We start from the raw sequence: 25,685 nt of genomic DNA, 5'->3' as shown, positions 1-25,685 counted from the left end.
TAAAATTACATATGCAAACCATGTTATATCGGAACTGTTCTGAATCTTGTAAATTTCATCTGGTTTAATCTTCCTTAAATCCTTCAATAAACAAAAAGTGTGTTGACCGCACCCGTCAGTGTCAACCATCTATAGGAGCCCATATACCTTATAGTCGTCCTTCGCCAATCTCACCCATCCCGCTCCTGTCCTCCTCATACAAAGGATCGTTTGGCATGGCAGAGCATTCCTGCAGCTTACCTCTCACAGAACAAGGGGGTCGGGCAGTGATTTTCCATTACGAGTAAACTCTATCTCCACTGACATCATCTGTCCGTGGTTGGTTGGGAGAGCCACATGCACTTTATACCAGTGAGTGGCGGTATAAGTTGTATGGAGACCTATATACCAAAGTCAGCTGAACCAATACCAAACAGTCTAAGGGCCCTATTCCACCGGACGATTACCGTTCGTACAATCGTTAACCATTAACAATCTCAAGCGACCGCTATTGCAAAAGACCTGAAAACGTTCACTCACTTCCATGGAACGATAATCGTTACTTATGATCGTATTTGCGATCGTTTTTTCTTCGCTATTGCGTTCGTATGTACTGCGAACGACCAACGACGTCTTATTCAATGCGAACAATTTGCAAGCGAATAAAAATAGGTCCAGGTCTTATAAAGCAATCAACGATTTCTCGTTTGGTCGTTAATCGTTAACTGCATTTAAACCGAACGATTATCCTTTAGATTCGAACGATTTAACGGTAATCTGAACGATAATCGTCCGGTGGAATAGGGCCCTAAGGTGTATGGGGGCGCCGACAAAGGAGGTCAGAAGGGTTAGGCCTGCTTCATTTTAGCTGCATGACCCTTTTGTTTTTGGAGATATAAGGTGGCGCCAAACGACCTTGGTTGTGACTCACATTTATGCGCATGGGGAGACTGGGAGAGGTAACGATCTGCCAACACGTATTATAGGTGTGTAGGGGCCTCCCGACTGTACCCCAATGGTAGCTTTTGTTCTCGGTGAGATAATCTGTTGGCAGTGGAGTCTGGCAGGGGCTTACTCCTCTCTCCAATCAGAACACATAAAAGCTTGGCCGAGCTGAAAGGGGATCAGGAGACAGAGCTGTTGGCCGAACGCTCATTTGGGTAACCATGTCCATTAATAAAATATACAGGGTGGTCCAAAGGTCGGTGGACAGTATGTGTAATAGGGTTATGAATATTACACATACTGTCCACCTACTTTTGGACCACCCTGTATATATTACTTTTTGGTAATATCTGATCTTTTTCCACTTTGGTCTACCCAGTTGTGCCTATTGTGGCCTTATCCTGAGGACTGATGACCTCTGGCCCTCTTTCGTCTTCTTCCTTCCTATATGATCCCAGTTAGGTCCTAGGATATCCTCAATGAAAGTGATTGTCACCCCCAGGATTACATAGGATTACAAGGATTAGCTGTTTGAGCCCCTTGTGAGCCAGTATGAAGAATGGTTCCTAACATGGATGGATATTAACTGAATGTCAAAATATATATGTATATATATGTGAGTGCCATGATGAGACATGGCCGTCCACTGTAATACAAGTGACTACAGGTGCAGGATGCTGTGTGGCCCCTTCTGTTAAGGTCTCGTCTCCCCTCTTGTATGTCTATCGTCATGATCCCCAACCTGTGGTCCTCCAGCTGTTACAGAGCTGCCTCCGGCTATCGGGGCATGCTGGGAGTTGTGGTTTTGGCACAGCTTGGTGATCGGGGCTCTATGATATGGACATGGATCTATCTGAGCCGCTTCTATATGTTTTACTATAGAAAAGAGAATCCTTAGTTCATAACCCAGAACAGTGATACTTAAATACTTTTCAGGTTTTTTTCATGGAAATCTCCTTGTATGGAGGAGACATTGCTCATGGTGAGACTAACAATTCCTTCCATACTGAGGTCAAGTCGCTTATGAACTCGCTGTGGTTAACCCTCCCAGCATTACCAACTACAATGTTGCAGATACAGCCTCCCAGGGACTTGTTTACATCAGCCATCTCAGAAGGGAGGGGGGGGGAGAAGGGGGAGACTGAGAGAAAAGCTCACACACAGATTTTTGTGTCTTCAGCAGAAAGCAGCAGCTCAGAACTGGAGGAAGGAGACTGAATAGATAATAACAAGTATGGAAGGAATTGTTAGTCTGACCATGGGCAGCAACATATGAAAGGTTATGTATAAAGCTGGCTGAGCATGCTGACTTGAGATGGGCTGACCATCTGATGTGTCTCTGGACTGTACCCCTGATAGCAGATATTGGGGGAGATAATGGTTGCATATACTAGATTCCAGCATGTCCACTCCCATTAGCCTCCCCTCTTTCCTTTTAGAATCCATGCACATTCGGCTGAGGTGAGCATGCATATCTATCTGACAGCTGAAAAATCATTTGACGACAGCTTCAAGGTTCTTGCACCTCGGTCTATGACAGCGCCATACAACGTCCGAGTACTAATGAGCTATCATAGCAGTGTCAAGGGATTATCCTCTTAGATAAACAAGGCCGCTTTCTTTCAGAAACAGCACCTTTCCTCTCCTCAGTTTGTGTGTGTGCCATTGCTGCTCAGTTCTATTGAAGTCAATAGAGGTCAATTGTTATGCTACCCACAACCTACGGACAGAGGTAGCGCTGTTTTTGCAGTAAAGCAGCTGTGCTTTTTCTAATTCTGGATAATTCTTTTACTTTATATCTCTATGGATCAGATTTTGTATACAGACATGTACTTCCAGTAATCCGGAATCTCTGATAATCCATGGTGTGGGATATATGCAGGAATCGGTCAGAGAGGATTGTAATCTTATCGGGCTGTATTTCCAGCATTGTTTGCCTGGCTTCCTCAGTAAATATAGGTGTCAGTGTTTGCTCTGCTTTATTGGTCAGTACACACATTATCTATACGGGAAGTGGCCTCTCCTTCCAGGTCGCTCCCTGCTCCGTCCGCCTCTTATCCTCCTCGTGTGCGGCCGTTGTGTACAGGTGGCTATCACTGGACTAAGTGCTACCTGCGACTGATAGCCACAGATTATACTCAGTGATGACCTCACTTAACACCTGACTATCCCTACCATGGATCCTGGCATCTCCTCTGATGAGATCAGCTGTCCTTTACTGTAGTTGTAAAACACGTTGGACCAGTGACCGAATGAACCCGGAGAAGGACATTGTGCTCCATTACATAACATTGCATGTGTCATCCAATAACCCGACGTAATCCTCCTCATATTTTATGAAAGAGTTATACAGGGTTTCCCACAGTCAAGGACTGGGTCATAGCCTGGGACCATGATGCAGTATGTGCACCTATATACATGGGGGCGGCTGTACGTTCAATCCCTTAAAGGGGATTGTTTTTGTTTTTTTAAATCGGCTGGTGTCAGAAAGTTATATAGATTTGTAATTTACTTCTCTTTAAAAATCTCCAGTCTTCTAGTACTTATCAGCTGCTGTATATCCTGCTGGAAGTGGTGTATTCTTTCCAGTCTGGCACAGTGCTCTCTGCTGCCATCTGGAATTGTCCAGAGCAGGAGAGGTTTTCTATGGGGATTTGCTGCTGCTCTGGACAGTTCCTGACATGGACAGAGGTGGCATCAAAGAGAACTGTGTCAGACTGGAAAGAATACATCACTTCCTTCAGGACATACAGCAGCTGATAAGTACTGGAAGAAAGGAGAATTTTAAAATAGAAGTAAATTAAAAAGATTAAAAGATTGTCATAGCAGCACAGAGTATTTTAGGAGAGGAGTGTCCTGATCTAGTGGTTGGAATTGATGTGCCCACTCATTACATTACTAGATAGCTCAGGAGAGTACAAGATCCTGTTATATAGAGGGGAATGGATGGGTATGAATTGCACAGCAGCACATTGTATTTCAGGAGAAGTGTACATGCCATTACAGCAGGCAGTGATACAGTGGCATAATATAAGGAGTGTTTCATTGCTCATGGCACAGTGCCCAGTAGCACAGAGTATTTCAGGAAAGGAATGTACTCATCTTCTATGGAAGGAACGTGATGTAAGGAGTCGGGGTGGAGAGTGTCACTAGAGTTCACGGCAGTGCAGAGTATTTCAGGAATTTATTATTCTCATCTTATGTCTATGATATTGTCCTCATTATGTTATGTAGGGAACTGGACTGGAATGGTTGAATATATAGTGGCACAGAGTATTTCAGGAATGGGTTGACTGGGTAATGTTATCCCGGATTAGAAGATTGCAGAAGAAACAGCACCACTCTTGTTCTCAGGTTGGGTTTGGTATTGTAGATTAGTTCCATTGAAATGAATGGAGCTGAGTTGTAATACCGCACACAACCTGAACACAGGGGTGGCGCTGTGTGTGGAAGAAAGCAGCCCTGCTTTTCTAACCCTATATAACCCCTTTTTACGGAGAACAGTATGCTTTGCGTCAGTGACATGTGTGGAGTGGGTTATGCAGCAGCACAGAGTACTTCAGGAGATGAATGTACTGCTCTTCTATGGGAGCCATTAAGCATGGGGGGCAATGACATTATAATAACCATATAGAGTGGATAGAACAGAGTTGCCAGCAGCACAGAGTATTTCAGGAGATGAATGTGACTGATCAGTGTAACTAAAGTTTTACTGTAAATCACTTAAAGGGTCAAACTATGCAAATTATTTTCCGGCTGTCTGAAATTCCTGGCAACCCCCCCCCCCCACTTCCTTTAACCCGACCTTGCGATGTGTGGGTGCCCACCTCGGCCAGCGGGCCCCGGGGCCAGAGGCTTTGCACTTATCACAGCAGAGTGTTGTGTGGGTGCAGCAGGAATCTTCCATTCCCGGCTGCCTGATATTCTTGGCATCCCCCGCGCTCGCTGTGTGTTTTATGGGCTGCCGTAGTGGAGGAAAATATTCCAAGCTTGCTGTTTTGCGCCGCGCTCTCTCCAAGTATGTTTTATCCAAACATCAGAAAGTAATGCAATATTGTCAGGACGTATATTAAGAATATTAATCAGCATCGCTAGAAAAACACCGGCCGAGAGGCGTGAATAGGTAATGAGGCCTTAAAGGGGCAGACACCGGTGGGTGAGCCACAACCCCAATGATTCCTAGAATTCTCTCCGGTGACAATACCCCTTCAGTCTGGGGGATCGACGCTCAGAAACCATATGCTCATGACTTAAAGGGATTTTTGGGGGGTAAAAGGGGCCTTAGTGATCTAGTAGTGTTGATTTATTTATCTATCTGTGATGAAACGTTGGTTCAATCAGGTGTGTACCACATACATATATGTAAAGGAATAGAAAACGGATGTTTTTAGTAAATAACTTACATCACTTCACTGTTGTTTTCCACCATCCCTTCGCTGTTGTTCTCCCCCATCACTTCGCTGTTGTTTTCCCCCATCCCTTTGCCGTCGTTTTCCCCCATCCCTTTGCCGTTGTTTTTCCCCCATCACTTCGCTGTTGTTCTCCCCCATCCCTTCGCTGTTGTTCTCCCCCATCACTTCGCTGTTGTTCTCCCCCATCACTTCGCTGTTGTTCTCCCCCATCACTTCGCTGTTGTTCTCCCCCATCACTTCGCTGTTGTTCTCCCCCATCACTTCGCTGTTGTTCTCCCCCATCACTTCGCTGTTGTTCTCCCCCATCACTTCGCTGTTGTTCTCCCCCATCACTTCGCTGTTGTTCTCCCCCATCACTTCGCTGTTGTTCTCCCCCATCACTTCGCTGTTGTTCTCCCCCATCACTTCGCTGTTGTTCTCCCCCATCACTTCGCTGTTGTTCTCCCCTATCACTTCGCTGTTGTTCTCCCCTATCACTTCGCTGTTGTTCTCCCCCATCACTTCGCTGTTGTTCTCCCCCATCACTTCGCTGTTGTTCTCCCCCATCACTTCGCTGTTGTTCTCCCCCATCACTTCGCTGTTGTTCTCCCCCATCACTTCGCTGTTGTTCTCCCCCATCACTTCGCTGTTGTTCTCCCCCATCACTTCGCTGTTGTTCTCCCCCATCACTTCGCTGTTGTTTTTCCCCCATCCCTTTGCCGTTGTTTTCCCCCATCCCTTTGCCGTTGTTTTCCCCCATCCCTTTGCCGTTGTTTTCCCCCATCCCTTCGCCGTTGTTTTCCCCCATCCCTTCGCCGTTGTTTTCCCCCATCCCTTCGCCGTTGTTTTCCCCCATCCCTTTGCCGTTGTTTTCCCCCATCCCTTTGCCGTTGTTTTCCCCCATCCCTTTGCCGTTGTTTTCCCCCATCCCTTCGCCGTTGTTTTCCCCCATCCCTTCGCCGTTGTTTTCCCCCATCCCTTTGCCGTTGTTTTCCCCCATCCCTTCGCTGTTGTTTTCCCCCATCCCTTCGCTGTTGTTTTCCCCCATCCCTTCGCTGTTGTTTTTCCCCCATCCCTTTGCCGTTGTTTTCCCACATCCCTTTGCCGTTGTTTTCCCACATCCCTTCGCCGTTGTTTTCCCCCATCCCTTTGCCGTTGTTTTCCCCCATCCCTTTGCCGTTGTTTTCCCACATCCTTTCGCTGTTGTTTTTCCCCCATGAATCTGATTACTCTATTTCCTCTCTGGATTGTGATCCTACCGCTGCCTCTTTGCTTGTAGGCTCAGTGGAGGCCAACTGGCTGTACTTCCTGGACATTGCAATTAAACTGAGCATGTGCGACCACTTGGGTCATAACCATTGACAGTAGAACATCAAAACAGTGCGGGCATATGGGGGATTAATAAGTGTCTATCCCTCAGACAGTACAAGCTCTCCATTCATTGCAGGGTGATTCCATCTCTGTACTCAGCGCCGGTGGGTCTCCCCGCATTCGGCTTGTTTCCCCCTGTCCTATGGATGGATCCATCTATCATAGCATCAGCTGTATTATATTAGTAAGGACTGTATTGCGGTATCACTAGGGCGCTATATTAATTAGGACTGTATTGCAGTATTATTTGAGCACTGTGTATCACTATGGCTCTATATTTCTAAGGACTGTATTGCGGTATTATCTTTGCATTAGATAGTTGCATTATGGAGGCCGTCCACTGCTCAACCGTGCTGGTGAAGAGGTACAGGGGACTTGGATCCCATGTATTAGTCGTCGTTGTGGGTCCCCACTCAATCTAAGGGTCCATTTACACAGAAAGATTATCTGACAGATTATCTGCTAAAGATTTGAAGCCAAAGCCAGGAATGGATTTGAAAAGAGGAGAAATCTCAGTCTTTCCTTTATGACCTGATCTCTGTTTATAGTCTGTTTCTGGCTTTGGCTTCAAATCTGTCAGATAATCTTTCTGTGTAAATGGACCCTAACCTCTATCAATATCCGTTAGTGTTGATAACTGAAAAGCCCTTTTAAGTAAGTGTTATATGGCGGCGTTATATCAGGACTGTTTGGCAGTATTATTTACGGTAATCACACCATCCCTACCTTTTATATAGTAGCCATCTACTCTCTTTCTTTTCTACATTTAGGCCTAAGAATAAAACTAATGAAAAGTTTCATTCAAGTTTTTTATGGAAATCCCCTGACTATAGGATTTAAAGGGGTACTCTGGAGAAAAAAAATATTGTTTTTAAATCAGCTGGTATCCGAAAAGTATACAAATCTGTAAATTACTTATGTTAAAAAATCTCCAGTCTTCCAGTACTTATCAGCTGCTGTATGTCCTGCAGGAAGTGATGTATTCTTTCCAGTCTGACACAGTGCTCTCTGCTGCTGCTGTCCAGAGTAGTAGCAAATCCTCATAGAAAACCTCTCCTGCTCTGGACAGTTCCTGACATGGACAGAGGTGGCAGCAGAGAGCACTATGTCAGACTGGAGAGAATACACCCCCTTCCTGCAGGACATACAGCAGCTGATAAGTACTGGAAGACTTGATAGTTGTATAACCAGTTGATTCAACATCACAAACTTTAATATTCTACTGAATGTAGCTTATTAGAGGCTTTTTGATGATCTCCCCCTTTACCAATGAGCTGTGAGATTATTGTTGAATATAAAAGCACTTCTAATGGGTAGAACAGTAGCATCAGCAGCACAGAGTATTTCAGCCAGCTGCGTTTTATGTGCCTTATATATTACACACAACCCTGCCATAGAAGTCTTATGGGAACTGATGTTCTCCTCCTTTCCTAAGAACTTGACTAAACTCTGGTGGCCGCCTCTGTCATTGGGCCCCCATCCAATCTATTACATAATCCTCCCTGACATGACATGAGCATTGCATGCAGGGGCATAGTTAAAGGAGTTCTCCGGACAGCTGAAATAACACAAGGCTTTGTATTTCACAATCTAGTGCATTTTGCAATTTGGTTCCCAAATGTTCATCTACTGTATTTACTGACTTCTTAAAGGGTAAATACTGATGTAGATTCTTAAAGATTAAATTCAGCCCAAATCTTTTTCATTTCAGAAAGTTATATAGATTTGGAATTTACTTCTATTTAAAAATCTCCAATCTTCTTGTACTTATCAGCTGCTGTATGTCCTGCAGGAAGTGGTGTATTCTTCCCAGTCTGACACAGTGCTCTCTGCTGCCACCTCTGGCCATGTCAGGAACTGTCCAGTGCTCTGGACACTGGCTGACTTGGACAGAGGTGGCAGCAGAGAGCACTGTGTCAGACTGGAGAGAATACACCACTTCCTGCAGGACATACAGCAGCTGATAAGTACTGGAAGATTGGAAATTTTCAAATAAAAGGTTATAAAGATTTCTACTTTACTTCTGACACCAGTTTATTTGAAAGAAAAAAAAAATGTAGTTCCCCTTTAAATGCGGCTTTGCGGTTCCTTTGGCTTCCCCATTACTTGCACATAGCGTTGGAGTATCAAACTGGCTGAATTGATGGACAGCTCCCCCCATAGTTGTAGTACCGGCTTGGCAGAGACGTCGGCCGCCATGTAACGATCTTTCTTAACGTCTCTCTGCGCACAATGTTTATATAGCGCTCGATAAGGAAGAAACATTGAGTTTTCATTAAAGTTCACATTCCAGGCCGGTGTGAGATACCTATCTGTGTGTGAACGCGGCTCCACACCCTCCGCTCTACAATGTCCCAGCCTATCCCTGCAGCAATGTGTGCGGCTGTAAATCACCCCCTCAGGGACGTCGCTCACCCCCTCAGGGACGTCGCTCACCACCTCTTATAGGTGCAGAACAGATTGGGCTAAGAATTCATCACACTGGGTTCTAGATAGTTGTTACTGTCATGGCGGATGTGACTGGCCCCTATAGGAATGTGGGAGACGCAGTTCTGTGCTATATAGGGTCTAGGGTGCTGTATGGGGGGTTTCTCTGTTTTGGGGCAGGGGGCAGATTTGAATTGGTGTGAATGGGGTCTTAGTTTAAACACCAGTAAAAAATTGTGTCGTCGATGTACCGGAGCTTGATAGACCCCAGGATCCGAATAGCCAGTGTGATTAAAGTGCTGCATAGGGGATATTATGCTAATTGGTGGGGGTCCGACTACTGGGACCCCCACCGATTCTAAGAATAGAGCCAAAAGTTTTTTCAGATTTAAAGGAACCACTAAGCCATGTATTCCCTATTGCAGCCATTTATTCCTTGTTGGGCTTCTGAATATCTATGGATCTGTAGTTTAGGGTGCAAAATAAGTTGTAGAGCCCCTCCTTGTACTACGGTCCATTTTTAATATTGGTGTCTACCTTAAAGGGATTGTCCAGGCTTAGAAAACATGCTCATTTTCTTCCAGAAACGGCACCTCTCCTATTCTCAGTTTGGGGAGTAGGTTTTGCAGATCAGTTGTATTGAATTGAATGGAGCTATATTGTAATATTACATGCAACCTGTAGACGGGTGTTTTTTGTTTTTTTTTTGTTTTTTTTTAAAACCTCCTTTAAGTAATGAAGTAGGCTTTTTGGCCCTCTTAAAGGGGTACTCTAATAAAATATTTTTCCTTTTAGATCAACTGGTGTCAGAAAGTTATACAGATTTATAATTTACTTCTATTTAAATATTTCTGCTCTTCCAGTACATATTAGCTGCTGTATGTCCTGCAGGAAGTGGTGTATTTTTTCAGTGTGACACAGTGCTCTCTGCTGCCACCTCTGTCCATGTCAGGAACTGTCCAGAGCGGGAGCACCCCCACCAGTACTCCATCCTTGGTTTGGTACAGCAGCCCCCCCCCCCTCCCCATACCTGTTTGTTACATACACACCCACAGCGGCCAATCACCTGAGAGGTATCCGCGTCTGGCCTCCATAGACTTTGCCACTTGTGAAATTCCATAAGTTTCCTTCGTGTGAAAACCAAGTGTGTGGGGCGGCTCGAGGTCCGGCTATAAGCGGATTGGAGCCCGAGCTTTACATTTCTCAGCGGCTTTCTCACATTCTCCGCATTGTTATGCTGAGTATTTAGCAGTCAGGAGCCCGAGCTGAAAAGCCAAAGTGTTTATCGGACCATTCAGCGGGAGGCCGGCCCGGCAAGAACCTTCCGGCCTGGTGGGGCAGGACACTTTAAATTGCATATGTCCGCCTCGGGATATTCATCATGATGTCTGAACTATTTGTAATTTTTTTTTACCTATTATGTCATTGGACAAAAATTGTCAAAATTTTTTTATTGCTAAATTTTATTTTAATTATTCAGGCAGAACAGTCCTAAGGAAGAAAAAAAAAAAGCTTAAAGGGATAGTTCAAGGTAAAATAATTTTTCTATTATTCAATGAATAGGGAGAAAGTATAAGATCCTGGGGGTTCCGAATTATTATAGACGCCATTTATTCTCTATGGGAGCTTCTGAGGGGTTCTTGGCTATCTTTGGCTGTTCCATAGACAATCAATAGAGCGTTCAGGCAGCATAGCAAAGACTCGTGGCCTCGTTCTGTGGATTGTGGGAGGTCCCAGTTGAGTGTGAGTAATTTTAACCTGGAATTTGTAGGTTGTATTAAATTAAATAAAGAAAGATAATTTTTAACCTGGAACATCCCTTTAAGGAGGTTGTACAGGATTCAAAAAAGAAAGATGGTTGCCTTTTTTAAAGAATTGGGGCCTCATCTTTTGATAGGTTGCTTGTGAAGATGACCCGCAATACCAGACACAACCTGTGAACAGGTGCGGTGCAGTTCCTAAATGAGTACCGCCATGTTTTTTTTAGACTCCTGGACAAACCCTTTAAGGAAGCTGTGACCTCTCTATGGCACTTTGGGCAGCCGAATAAAAGTTTTTAGTAACATTTCGCCACCAGGGTGATACATAATAAAGACGCGGTTACGCACTCTCTAAATATCACTATGACTGTGTTAGCCGTCGCATAGCGATGTGTCACGTGACCGTTTCCCATGAAAGGTTGTTCACGTTAGACAATACCTTGTTGTTAGCTGTTTGTAGGGCATTCTGCTGCTGGCGATCACAAAGGGAACCTGGTAACAAGTGTTTTATCTCCCTGCAGCTCCCCCGCAGGGGACATTAGGTATTACATCATTTTAATTAATAATCTTTTCCTCCAGCGCTAGAACTTCTCTCTGCTCTGGCTGATAGATACGGATCCTGCACTGGGGACCCCCCAGCCTTACTAGAATAATTGATGTACATATTGTGATGATAATACTACCAGTATTTTGGTTCTAAGGAAGTCCTTTATGATAAGAATTTTTTTATGATTTTATCGCCGCCCAAATAACTTCCTCAAAGCTGAATATAGCAAAGGTTGTGTAAGCAATAGCATGGAAGGCATTATACAAGATGTGGCTTTGAGGGAGTTTACAGGGAACCTTTCAGAAAAATGGAACACCGAAACCAGCACTATAGCGCTATACAGGAAGGTAAGTAGGTGTGTAAAGATGACCCTGAAAGCTGCTATCAACATAAAGGAAAAAATAAAGCTATAAAGTAGTGTGTTTTATCTGTAAAGAGTCAGGAGGGCGGTCCTGGGTTCAGGAATAGTCATGCAGTCTGGGCTTGCAGACCAGCTCCGACTCTATCCAGTACATGGACATTGCAAAAAACATCTACTGACCCCCGCTTCATCTGTGCTGCATGCATTAGATAGCGCTAGTGCTGGCTTGCAGGCCAGGCCTTCATGACTGCTCATGAGACTAGGACCGCCCCTTTGACTATTTACAGGTAGACCCCCCACTTCACTTTTTTTTTTTTTTTTTAGCAAGCTGTATCCAATACACGCACAGCATACAGCTTAAGTAGGGGTCAGTACACCTTGTCCACCATGCTAAAAAGCCAGAACTTCATGACTGCTACCAAGGCCAGGACCGCCCCTATGACCATCTACAGATGTACTATTATATAATTAAATTTTTTACTTTATGCCGACATATGGCTGTGCTGTGGTGGTGATTTAGGGGCTTCATATGTGGTGGCCTGATCCCTTTAACTTTTAGAGGAGAATACAAGTCCAGTAGACTTGACCTCTTTGCATCCAGGAATGTAATGGTGGGATAATGTTTCTTATAAACCCATATGGTTCACAGTCGGCCATGCTGCCATATTGACCTAAAGTGCTCTCTTCTTAAATCCATTGGTCTTCTAAATCCAAAAGGTCTCCATACAACACCATCACAGTACCCTCCTAAAGTACCACCGCATGGGGCTACTTCTCGTAATATAACTCTGGAAAGAAGCTTTGTCCCCTGGTTCAGCCAGAAGTTCAGTAGGTATGGCTCTTCTTCCTAAGGTTTGGTTCACTCCATGTCTGGGCTATACATTACAAGTATATGTTGGACTACCAACGAATTACAATGTAGGACCTGTTTACTTTTAATGGACCAAGCGTTTTGTGGTTCTTATGGACCCATTGGTTATGGTTCCATATTGACATATAGTTTATTTTTCTGTAACCCATTGGTCCTATTCAGCATGCCCCCATACAACAATGCACCACCATCACAGTACCTGCAAAGTACTTGTACAGTACCACCGCATAGGACGTCTCTAGTAAAAAAGCTCTGGGAAGAAGCTCTGTCTTCTGGTCAGTAAGTGTCGTGCTTCTTTGTAAGGTTGGGTTCACACCATGTTTAGACTATAGGTCGCCAGGATATGTTAAGGTACTGGCAAAGAGGAATTAAAATAAAGGACTTGTTCACTTGAAATTTCAGAACTTACTCAACACTTTAGTGTCCTTTCTACCTGTTGTAGTCATTTGTATGGACCTGCATTTGTATACATTTTTGCCAGTATACCAGTGACGACCAACCCAAACGTGGCGTGAACCCAACCTCAGATCATAGAGAGAACTTCTTGAAGTAGTAGTGATCTTCTAAAGTAATTGCACCCTGTCACGTTTCTTGACCGACTCCTCACGTGACGTTGTTTTCTTTTCCCATGTGCAGAGGCCAAAGCCAATGTTTTATGGCCCTCCGATAGGTGGACGGCGTCCTCCGCTTCTCGCAGCCACAGGGTCCTGTGTTACCGGCTTGTCCCACATGTTTTAGAGAGACTTTTATAACTTCGTAAAGGGCCAGCGGCAAAGGTTTCCCATCAAAGTGTCATGTCTATTACATAGCAGCGCTCTGAAAGGAAGAATGCGCTCGTCCTTCTGGTAGGATGGCTCGGGGCCGTCATAAATAGCACTTTGTCTATGGTGTCAGCATACCTACATTACATGGTCTTACCTAATACTTTCTTCTATGTCGCTGCCTCTGGCAACACGTGCACGTCCAGTTAAAATGGAAAGTACAACCTAGTGTTAAATAATCCCTTTAATATGGTAAATGGTGAATATTATACCCTCATATAAAGCAATCATATGTTTGGCCTCGGGGGCGGGGGCGGTGTAACAGTTGTTATAAAAGTATCCGGGGGGACAGGTTTTATAAGAAAAACGTGTTTCTTCTTTAAATGGTAATCAATAGCATATAATAAAGACCTCACAGGCTGCCATTTAATGTAATTGGCCCCAATTTCTTTTACACAAATTGAGGGTTTTAGTTGCTTTTTACTTAATGCATTGAAATCAATACAGGAGAAGAGCCCTAATCCTTTACCTAATAGAAAGTAGACGGGTCCCGTGGACTGTACAGCTATGGGGAGTCCTCAGTGGGTTGGGAGAGTCCCTGGACAATAATCATGGGAAAACCTGGTAAGTTTTCCTGCAGCGCCACCCCAGGGGAGATGAAGTATTACACAGTGCCCATTCATATCAATGTGTTGTCTGTGTAATAAAGGAGGGGAAGGTCCTACAGAGAGGAAGACTGTCTTTGTAGCTGCTGAATATCCTGAATATTAACTAATTTTCTAATGTGATTTCTAGAGAGGAGCACAACTGGAGCATGCTTGTTCTGCATTTGAATACTGGTGACCGAAGAAGGTGGATGCAGCCCTAGGGAGTCCTGGTGGATACAGCCTTTGGCCAATAGCTGTATCCATGTTTTCTAGGACTTCCTAGTGCTGCATCCACCTTATTCGGCCACCAGTATTCAAATGCTGAACGATCGGACTCGAGCATTGTCCATTTGCGCTAATCTCTAGTAGGCGCCTTTTACAGTATACGTTGTGTGTTTTTTTTATGGATTTTCACTCAATCGATCGATTACTTGTTTAGGTTATCCCAGCTTACAGAGCAGGGCAGATATTGACGGTAAGGGTCTTTATTAGACAGCTTGAGGGCAGCCTTCACAAGGGTCAAACAGTTGTGCAGCTGGGCAACCCGAATGATCACTGGGTCATTCGTGCAGCCCTTTATTTTCATTCAACTGCTTTAAGGTTCATATAAAGCCGAACTGCGGGAATTTGGATCTCACTGTCTGCCCACTCCGTGGAGGAGGGGGAAACGTCCCGAGGACTGCCTTACGTGGGGCCCATTATTGCCAATGAACCTTCCTGCTAACCGATAATCGCCCCATGTTAAAGGGCGCCTGAACCTGATGATCTGATTTATGGCATTACTGCCCAAGGAAATATGGAAAATCTGCTTTGCTTCTTAAGAAACCATAATGACCCATGATTTTGCTTTTGGGAGCTTCTAGGAAACCGAGACCGAGAAGCGCATACACACCCTGTCAAGACTCCATTGTTCCACCACCTCCACCAATGCAGTTGACCTCTGATGGGCTTTGAGAAGATTATATCCCTGGGACTCATAAATTCCTCCGACATTTTTTTATGTTGTAAAACTTTAAATAGTCTAGAAAATCTTGTTGCCCCTTATTACCCTTTATAACTCAAAGCCCGATCAGTAGGCTCCTCTCGCAGCTCAATAGACTCAAATCTACTTGGAATCTTTTGGAACCTGAACCTCTTTAAAGGTTCCTCTTACTTGGATTTCATCAGTTCGGGGAAAACTAGTTAGTTTTCTGTCCATCTTTAGGTAGTATGGCCTCTTTGTTGATGTTGATGGGTCTTTTGCTGATTTGACCCCAGGTTCCTGTAGATGAGTGTCATTGTTCTTCATGTCATCCATCCAGGTACGGGTACGCCCTATCCCACCCTGTGCGATGGTCCACTTATCGGCTAACATTGGTGGGAGAAATTCCTCGGTTATCTCCGGTAGACTTCAGACATGAAGGTTCCACCTGTTCCCAGCTAATCCTCCTGCGCTTTTCTCGGTACTTAAGATGCAGTTGTCACGTCGGCTCTTATTCTGACAAGTGTATATTTTGCTTTGTACTTTGTAATAACCGATGACATCATCTTTTTTTCTCTCCATACAATGGATATGAGGTTTCTTGTCAGTCCTTTGTTTGGAGCAGGTTTTGTGTGTTTTGATGGGTATAGTACCACTACCACCTATTGTCCTCGCCAGGGTGTCTGCTGTCAGTCCGCATGTGCCGAACAATGAGGCTTTGCCCACTGTTTATATAAAGGAGACTGAGCGGATACTGACTGTATATAGATATCGATGGGTGAGGAACGCTAGCTGACCGTTGCAGGAAACCTAATAAACTGTCATCTTTTTTTTTTTTTTTTTTTTTTTTTTTTTTATATATATAAAAAATTGACTTTTCCAACGTTTTGCACAAATTTTTATTTTTTTAAAAATAAATTTCTCCTAATGTTTTAAAAATCAGTGGCCAAAAATCTGCAATGTGCGAGCATGCCTTTAAAAAGTTTCACGCTATGTGGGTAAATGAGGAAGTAGTGAACTGTATGGATATAGTCTATTAACCCCTTAGCAGGCCAATATGTTTTTTTGTAACAAACATTGCGTGTACCTTTTGCACATCGGTTTACATAGGGGCTGTGAACACATAACGGAAGGCAATTTGTATTCCAAACTGCCTGAGACAATATTGATCATTCAGGATCTGGGTGTTCAGACCTAACCGATTGGTACGGGTCTGAACACCCAGATCCCGACTGATCAAAACTTTTGACATGTCAATTCCCCCCCCCCCCCCAACACTTTTTTGATACAAAATTGCCCTGGAATTACTTGTCAAGTGCCCAATTAATTTTAATTGACTATGATTAGATGACTCCATACCTAAAATTAAAATTTTTTTTTTTTTTAAATCCTCTAAAATCCCAAAAATTTGTCTTTCCCGAGCGTGACTAATGACTTCACGGTCTCTTGAGGATATCTGAGACTCCAATTTGACAGGTTAAAAGAAAAAAAAAAAAACTTCACTTATCAATCATTCATTCTTCAAAGCTAAACCCTGTGCACCTCTTGCGACACGCTGACAATTTATCAGCGCGCTTACTCAGCATAGCTAACACCCGTTCCTTTTTATCGTTAAAAGGTCATCTTTTTTTTTTTTTTTGCTCTTCCCTTTGCTTAATTTCTTAGTAATTTGCTGCAAAATTAGCTCACAAGACAGAAGGAGGTTGTGCAGGATTAGGAAACATGGCGGCCTTCATTCATAAAAGGCGCCGCACTGTCTGTGGGTCGCTCGCCATTTCCGTTTGGTACATGGATAGGAACGCCATTGGGGGTGTAACTGTCGGGCTTGCACCATCAATGGTTGTCAGCCAGATGTTATTCCTCCTATACTGAATAAGCTTGCTATGGTCTAGCATACATGTATGAGAAGGTACTATGCCGCTGCCAGACACCAGTATGTGTTGGTTGGTTTTGGTGCTGTTATACAGTCATTAAGTATGGCGGTATAGTTTGGAAGCTCTGTTTCATTACTATTTTATCATTGCGTGCTGGTATTATTTTGGCACGGTATGGTGTCTTTTTCAGTACTTTGGCAACCAAAGCTATGGCTATATTTGTGAGCTCGATTTCAATACTATTTGACTATTGTAACAAAATCATACCGCCACGCTGTGCCACAGTAATGCCTTCTGACTGTACCTAATAATGTTACCACCTCTGATAAAGCCACCATGTAGGGTGGTATATGCCACTATAATGCCATTGTGCCAGCATAGCATGATGGCCTTATTTTGGCCCAGTATGGTGGTATTATTTTTTGTACAGTATAGGAATATTTTGGCATTCTATGGCAGCTTTCTTTTTTGCAAAACATGGTGGGATTATTTTGGCAGGCTTTGATGGTATTTTATTTTTTGTACACAGTATGGCAATATTTTCTTTTCCTATGGCAGCAGTGTTTTAGCATGCTATGGTGATATTATTGCAGTACATTATGGCGGTAATATTTTAGCACACTATGTTGGTATTGTGACACGATATAGTGGTATTATTTTGCATTCTATGGTGATATGTTAGCTCACCATGGCCGTAATATTTTTACCCTGTTGGTATTGTGACACTATATGGTGGTATTATTTTGTATTCTATGTTGATATCTTAGCAAACTATGGCGGTAATATTTTGGCACACTATGTTGGTATTGGCAGTAGATATCGTGGTACAATTTTGCATGTTATAGTGACATATAAGCACACTATGGTGGTAATTTGGCACACTGTTGGTATTGTGACACAATGCGGTGGTATTATTTTGCATGCTATGGTGATATATTAGAACAATATGGTGGTATTATTTTGCATGCTATGGTGATATATTAGCACAATATGGTGGTATTATTTTGTATGCTATGGTGTTAGCATAATATTGTGGTGGTATTTTGTCATGCTGTTATTATTATCATTTGCACAGTATGGCGATATTATTTTATTTATACTATTTTGGTACTTTATTATGTAAATATTTGCATACTGTCTATTTGGCATGAACCAATGATATTACGGGCACTATATACTTGTATTATTTGTGCACTGTATGGGCCATTACAGTATTCGTGCCCCTCTTAGTCACACATGTAAGATTTGCTCTATAGACCCCCTCCCCCCTTCCATCTCTAGTATCTTACCCCGACCACAGCAGCGCAGTAGTTAATTCTACGTTACGTAATCCTTCGGCTTGGGTAATTCTCTAAATAGAAGCACCGTTTTTTTTTTTTATATATTTTTTTTTCCCTTTAACTAAACCAAAATTCAGCTTAAAAAAATGAGTATTTGGCTTCGGAGAAAGGGAGATTTGAGTCTTTTGCAGCCTTTAATTTGGGGGCGAGCGTCTCCTCCCCTGCTGGAGCGCCGTCTTGTGAAACCGGTTACTGAACCCTCTTTGGATGGCTGCTTTTTCCAGGAAAGCTCGGCAGCTACTTCCCTGTCAGATGTTGAACATCTTCCAAGCGTTTGAAAACTGGCAGCTCTGTTCTGAATGTTCGGCACGCCAGGCTCCAGCTGAAGCTCCGAGGTCAATTAAGTTTATAGCGGCAGACTGCGATCCATGATGTCAACCTCCAGGTTTGCAGCGGAGTCAAAGGCGTATTGTGCAGCCTGGCAAAGACCATGCACTTCTAACGGGGAGATGAACGGACGCAACGTTCTAATAAGATCAGCTTCCTATTGATGCATGAAAAATGAGCAACATATGGTGGAATACAGTGCTAAAAGGGGAAGCCTGGGAGATGTCAGGGATACATTCCTCCCATGTTATAGAGTACAGTGAGGGGCTGCTCACCGGTCATAGGTTAATGAAGGCCTGGGGGCTAAATATTGGAAGGATGACCCCACCTGACCCCAGGTGCTAGATGTGTGTGGCCTTTTACATTGAAGGCTGTGAGAGGTATGGAGAATACAAGTCTGTGGTGGTGTGTGTGTGTGTGTGTGTGTAGGGGGGGGGGGGTCGCCTTAGGATAATGGCAATCCTATTAAGGGAGGCGGAGACAGATGTAGGCATTCTATTTTTTTAAAGGTGAACTCTGCTGGAAAAAAAAAATATTTTCAAATCAACTGGTCTCAAAGTTATACAGATTTGTAAATTACTTCTATTTAAAAATCTACAGTCTTCCAGTACTTAGCAGCTGCTGTATGTCCTGCAGGAAGTGGTGTAGTCACCCCAGTCTGACACAGTGCTCTCTGCTGCCACCTCTGTCCATGTCAGGAACTGTCCAGAGTAGCAGCAAATCCCCATAGAAAACCTCTCCTGCTCTGGACAGTTCCTGACATGGACAGCGGTGGCAGCAGAGAGCACTGTGTCAGACTGGAGAGAATACACCACTTCCTGCAGGACATACAGCAGATGATAAGTACTTTTTTCATCGGAGTACCCATTTAGGTTTAAGAGAGTCACTGGCTCGACCAAAGAGAGGACCCCCTTCTTGAGTCACCACCTCAGTGGGTACTATTGCCGAATGGCTTTGTGATCTGCGTTATCCCAAAGGGATCCTATAGGGGTCACCAGGGATGTAATAAGATAGTGGGCCTCATAGGAAACTGGCAAGGGTTGTTGAATGGGAAAGACAAGGAAGTGGAAGAGAAAGAAGAGGAAGAATAGAAGAGGAAGAGAGGCAGGACGTGAAATATTTAGAATGAAGAAGGATGGGTGGATGGGAAGGAAGGACTAAAGGAAGTGACACAATAAGGAGGATGGAAGATACATAGGAAAAAAGCGGGGAACAGAAGGAGATGGAGGAACAAGGATGGATAGAAGAAGAGTAAGCAAGGCGAAGAACAGGAGGAAATGAGGTAGGACGGATAGAGGATAAAGGATGGATAGAAGAAGAGTTGGACAAGACGAAGAGCAGTAGGAAGGATGGAAGAAGGAAGAGAACCAGGCAGATAAAGGGGCCATTCACATGTCTGCAATATACGGTCCATGCACGGATTGTATATACTGTGGACCAGACCTTGGCACTCCCGGCATCATCATTTATAATCATTCCAGGAGCTCAGAAACTGTTTTAGGGTGCGTTCACACCTACAGGATCCGCAGCAGATCTGCAGCAGATTTGATGGTGCAGATTTGATGCTGTGTTCAGTTATTTAAATAAGAATCTGCTGCGGATCTGCTGCAGATCCGCAGCAGAAAATACGCTGTGGATTCGGTAAGTGTGAACGTACCCTAAAGCTAATGGTTCCAAATCATCATCATCTGTCCAACTATTCCATAGAAGTAGTGCATTATGTGGACCCGGGACCTACAGCAGCTGGTCACATCGCTGGTATCATTTGTAACTTGTGTTGGATGAATAATAGCAGGGATGTCATTGGATATTATAGTCAGGCTGCCCCCCTTCCATCAGGTGGTTTGACCCCTTACACCCCTGCCGATTAGGTTAACGATGGGGCTATGACATTGGGGTTGCAGGGCCATTCTATATCCCTGCATGTGCACGCTTTGCGGGGTTATCGGTCGCTGACCGACACAGTGTTGAGTTAGTGTAGGGACTCGTGTGAACCAGGAGACCTGCATGTGGTACATGGGGCAATATGGTTTGATCAAATAATATACTAACATCCTGGCGTTGGTTTTTAAATATAGCCGAGAGGCATTAGTGTCAGCCATAGGTGTGATGTGCAGCAGTGTACTCGGGGGCCTCCTCCGTCAGTGTATCAGATGTTGATGGACTATTCTTAGAAAACAGATTTAATAGCTCCACATCGGAGTGCCCCTTTAATTATTATTTTTTTTCTTCTATAAAATGCATTTGCTCTATACTCCAGGAAGGTGACATTGCAGAGATTTATGGTCCTCCCTTCTATTCGTATTGGTATAAGCGCCGTCGTCGTCCTGAAATCCGGCTGCAGGATCTCGTTTTATGGCGAGCACGCTGCGATTCAGGAGAGGTATTTAATCATGTTTGTTAACAAATGGAAGCTTAAAATAGAGTCTGGCTATAAAAGAGCATTTAACAATTCCAAAGGGAACACACACAGATATTGGAACAATATAGTGCGCGGGGTCTGATGGTAAAACCTTTTGTTCTCGCCCGTCCTTATTCCTGGCAGTAACTGGCACTGGAAGCCTCGCATGCTGTAAGGGTGACCCCGACGCTCGCTGCTTTTTTAGCAAAGGTTACAGGGAGCATCTTATGTATTTCCTCTTAAAACAATGTCTCATAATTGCCTGGCTGTGAAGCTAATAATATTGGCCTATGCTGACTAGGTGTGTCCTGTGTGACTTGACAGATACCAGCCCTGTGACTTGAGGCATCCATAATATTACTAATATTATCCCATATAATGTATCTAATTCTGGCTTTTCTATTTTTGGAATAGTCCGCCTTAAATTAAAAACCTTGAAAACATGCCCAGTATCTAATTTTGGTGATGAAAACACAATTACATGACATTTCCTATGTTATATGGCTTTTGTCAGCTTTGCTGGGTAGAATAAGACAGGGTCAGCAGAGTCAGCTCAGTATATTGGCCAATAATAATATTGGTTAATACTGCCTAGGTGTGTGCTGTATTGCTTGACTGAAACCAGCTCTGTGAATTGAGGCATCCATAAAGTAACGTCTGCTTAAAATAAAAACCTCAAAAACATGACCAATATCTCATTTTGATGAGATGACATGACATTTTCTGTGGTATACGGCTTTTGTCAGCTTTGGTGTGTAGAATAAGACTGGGTTAGCAGAGTCATCTCAGTAACAACAGTTATATTGCCCAATAATAATATTGGCTAATACTGACTGGGTGTGTCTTGTGTTACTTGACCAATAACAGCTCTGTGGATTGAGGCGTTCATAAAGTAACTATCCTGTATACTGAATCTAATTCTGGCATGTCTATTTTTTTTATAGTCTTCCTTAAATATAATAAAATAAGAAATAAAAACATGTCGAAATATCCCATTTTGGCCCCTTCAACAAATACTATAGCATGACCTTTCCTGCTTTTATGTCAGCTTTGCTGTGTAGAATAGGACAGGGTCAGCAGAGTTATCTCAATATCATTAGAGATCAGTACAGAACAGTACAGCCTAAAAAGGACAGGATAGTAACCCTATAGGCACATATTTCTGTTCTCTTGAACATAAACTGACCCATAGCAGTTGCCATAAAGCATACAGGCAGTTTTACAACTTCTTAAAAGTATATGTTTTCCCTTCCTGCCTACAAAACTGGGGGTCTCTGAGGCATACTATAGGTGAACTGGACATCCGTATATATCATTCTCCTATAGGACCCCTGGGGCAGGTACTACATTTCTTCCAGTGAAATTCCCCTTTAAATTACATATTTATATAGAATATTTATAAATTCAAATATGTGCAGTACAGCAAACATGTTCATCCTGATGTTTGCTCTGTCTTTTAGATATAGCACATGATGCTTTGAAGCCTGGGACATAGAAGGCTTGCAAGATCGAAAACAGGACATGGTTGCAGAGATGCTGTGTACAATTTACGGACAATTCCATTCAGGTGAGTGGATTCATATTTTTGGATTTGGTGTAAAGTAGGAGAAGCTGAGCAGATTGATATATAATCTTGAGGGAAAAGATTCTGTATAACTTGTAATGTAATGATTTATTTCTCTGCTTACTGGGGGTGGTCCTACTCTGATTGACAGCATTCCCAGTGTGAGTAGGACCGCCCACCGGACCCTTAAGCAAGAAGGAGCAGGATATCTTTTCACGGAAAACTATATATCAATCATCTCATTCCTCCTGCTCTATAACATGGCGCTGATAGATCAGATTGTGTGTTGAATGTGACAGACTCCCTTTAAGTGTTTCAGGCATAGATCATGTTTTAAAGGAATTGTTTACTTTTGGTAACTCCCCTCCCCCCCCCCCAATATGGGGATTTCTGCTCCTGTTTTTGGTGCCTCTTGGCTTTTGCTTATGATGTTGGGTTCCAGATTGGTGCTCTTCTGTTCAGGTATTGGTTGACGGTATCCCCATGACAACTCTTGTGTACCTCAGTTCTTCAGCACTGTTAATAGATCATCTGGCCATCAGTTCTCTCTCCCGCCTGCCACTCATCCATCCCATACACGGAAACATTCGGCACAACCGAGCGCTCCTGTGTAAGGGATAAGCTGCAGCGAGAGAGCTCTCCAAAAACAAGAGAGTCGATTGAGAGTTGATTTGTCCACCACACCCGACCCCTATCTCCACTGACCTCATTGGTTTGTGGTCAATCAGGAGAGCCCCGTATACCGCGAGTGGCAGGAATGGCGGTCTATAGTCTAAGGTGTACGGGGACCTTTAGATAGATGTTCATATAGAGACACATTATCAATGGACGTATGCAGAAGCAAGGGGAACACTATGGAATGGTGGAGGAACCATGTGTGATCTGGTGGAGAGTGGTTGTAGTCCGTCAGCTACTTCCCATTCCAGAAGCTGAAAGGGAAAAAAAACTGGCAATAGATATGAGCGCCAACTAGAGCATGCTCGAGTCTGTTTATTCGGCACTTGAATACTGGATGTTGCCCTAAGGAGTCTGGGAAAACCTTGATACATAGGCCATCAACTGTATTCATGTTTTCCATGACCCCCTAGGGCTGCATCCAACGTTTTCAGCCTGGGTAATCAAATACCGAATGATCGGACTCGAGCATACTCCAGTTGCCCTCATCTCTAGTAATAAACAACATTATAAACATAAAAGGGTTGCGTAAAGAAACCCTCTTAAAGTCAGTCTCTGACTGCAAGGGGAAGATTGAGAAGTCATAGTGGAACCAAGAGTAATGGGGTGGAAAGTGGTGGTGGACATTGGAAAAAGAAGAAGCTAACTGCCCGGTATCGATGCCCACCAGATACTACTGGGGGATAAGAGGAGTAAGTTATGACAAGATAGACATCAACGGGAAAAAACATGGGCCATGAAAATCTGGGAAGGGAGCCATTGAGAAGTCAGAGAAAACAGTAGATGTGGCTTCTCAGAAACTAGACATTCACGTAGCAATACATTGCCAATGGAAGTGCATAGAGACAAGGGCATATTGAGGAATTAGACAGTAACCATGAACACTATGGCTTCCCAGGTAGCTATCCTGACTGTATTGGGCTTTAGGGTCATAACTAACCAAGCTCTGGTACCTGCGGAAGCCTTAAGGCCAATATGGTACATGGTAAGTGGGGCCCCTGTTATAGGCCTAGGGCTGCAGGTTACACCTTTACTATAGGATGTTGCACCATTTAATCAGCACCTCCAGGACAATAGACTGGACCTTTCCCATCTTTCTCATTGTTCCTTCCACCTCATCTACCTATGAGTTAGCGATGACTGCATTGTACTTGTGTAATGATTAATGGTGCCAGGAAGATAAGTAATGCTCTTCTCAATAGATCTCTGCTATGGCAAACCTTCCTGTAATTAGATTTTACTAATGTTGTTTTCGTGCTGAGCTGATTCATAGCTGCAGCAGGAAAGGATTTATAAGCCGGGTCATCGCTCTGTCCTAAGTAATTGGCCACGAGAAGACTCGGTGCTTGTTCATTCTTCAATCAGGGTTTATCTCTGCAACCAGATTCTGGGGTCTAATGCCAATCTGGAACAAGGGGCCCATCTACCATGTGGCATATATAAAACTGGCATCATTTTATATGACTCTTCAGGACTGTTAGGAGCCCGGGCTGTCATAATCAGTGGTAATGGACGCCCATTGGGCAGAACTCCCCCCATGTTGATTTTTCTTATTGGTTCTATCGAGTTCCTATAAGTTCAGCGAAGCTCTGCATCATGGGTAATCAGTCTGGATCTATTGCCCTGGGTCAGGCTTTATTCCTGTTCCAGTTCAGTGATCTGTCACTGCTACATCTAAGGCTCCGCGCCTTGTTTTGTCTGAATGGGAATTTTTTTGCCGGGAGCGACTTTGATATCACATTCGTATTACTGTTTCCTTATAGTTGTTAATTAAAGGAGGACAATAGCATCTTCCTTTTTATATTTCAAAGAGTAAGAACCTGAGGAACAGCCCCCTCCCATCCCCATGACCCGCCATTGATGGAACAATGATTCACCCCATGCCTTGTCCACTCTTCTCTCTATAGTACGCAAGTATAGGCTTACAATGCCACCATACATTGCCTTTGTTTTGCACCTTCAGTAGAACAAAGGTGACATTGGTCATACGTGGTGCCTAAAAGAGACCTTTTTGGTCTATATTGGGATTCTATCATGGTGTCCGCCATATTACCAGGCAAAATAATGTTCCACGGTGAGCTATTTGGTCTGCCTTATTAGAACCTGTAACACAGATGTCAGTCTAACCCTAGGGCAGTATTACACCCATTGAGTATTGGCTGAATATGGGTAATGGGGTTAATGACAGTGACTTATTGACCCCACATCTCCTCGTGTAACAGAGGATCTGCGGCTGGTCAATGATGGAAATAAAGGGCCACACAGTTAATCCAGCAATTGTCCGTGCAGCCCTTCCCACATGTTGGTCAGGCCTAGTTATAGGGTCCAAAAAGAAGCCTTGATCTACAAGATCAGCGCTCATTTACGATGCTCATAGTGAGACCTTCAGGCCGCTATGTGGAATAGTGTGGAGGTCTTTGTTATGTGCTATAAAAACCCACCGTTTTGGGCTTGGCTGACCTGGCATGATGGGAGGACTGTAG

At 43.7% G+C, this 25,685-nt stretch overlaps 1 long non-coding RNA gene across 2 annotated transcripts in view; it reads left to right on the top strand.

The window, feature by feature from the left end:
• LOC138782997 (uncharacterized) overlaps window positions 1-25,685 on the top strand; it is a 104,320-nt gene that overhangs the window by 7,303 nt on the left and 71,332 nt on the right. For both annotated transcript variants that reach the window (XR_011361610.1, XR_011361609.1), the window contains exon 2: window positions 22,424-22,530. This is a non-coding gene — a long non-coding RNA (uncharacterized lncRNA). The remainder of the gene's footprint in view (window positions 1-22,423; window positions 22,531-25,685) is intronic.

The sequence above is a fragment of the Dendropsophus ebraccatus genome, chromosome 2 (genome assembly GCF_027789765.1).
Source record: "Dendropsophus ebraccatus isolate aDenEbr1 chromosome 2, aDenEbr1.pat, whole genome shotgun sequence".
In the NCBI taxonomy this organism is placed as follows: Eukaryota; Metazoa; Chordata; class Amphibia; order Anura; family Hylidae; genus Dendropsophus; species Dendropsophus ebraccatus.
This window is presented reverse-complemented; position numbering and strand designations above follow the sequence as displayed.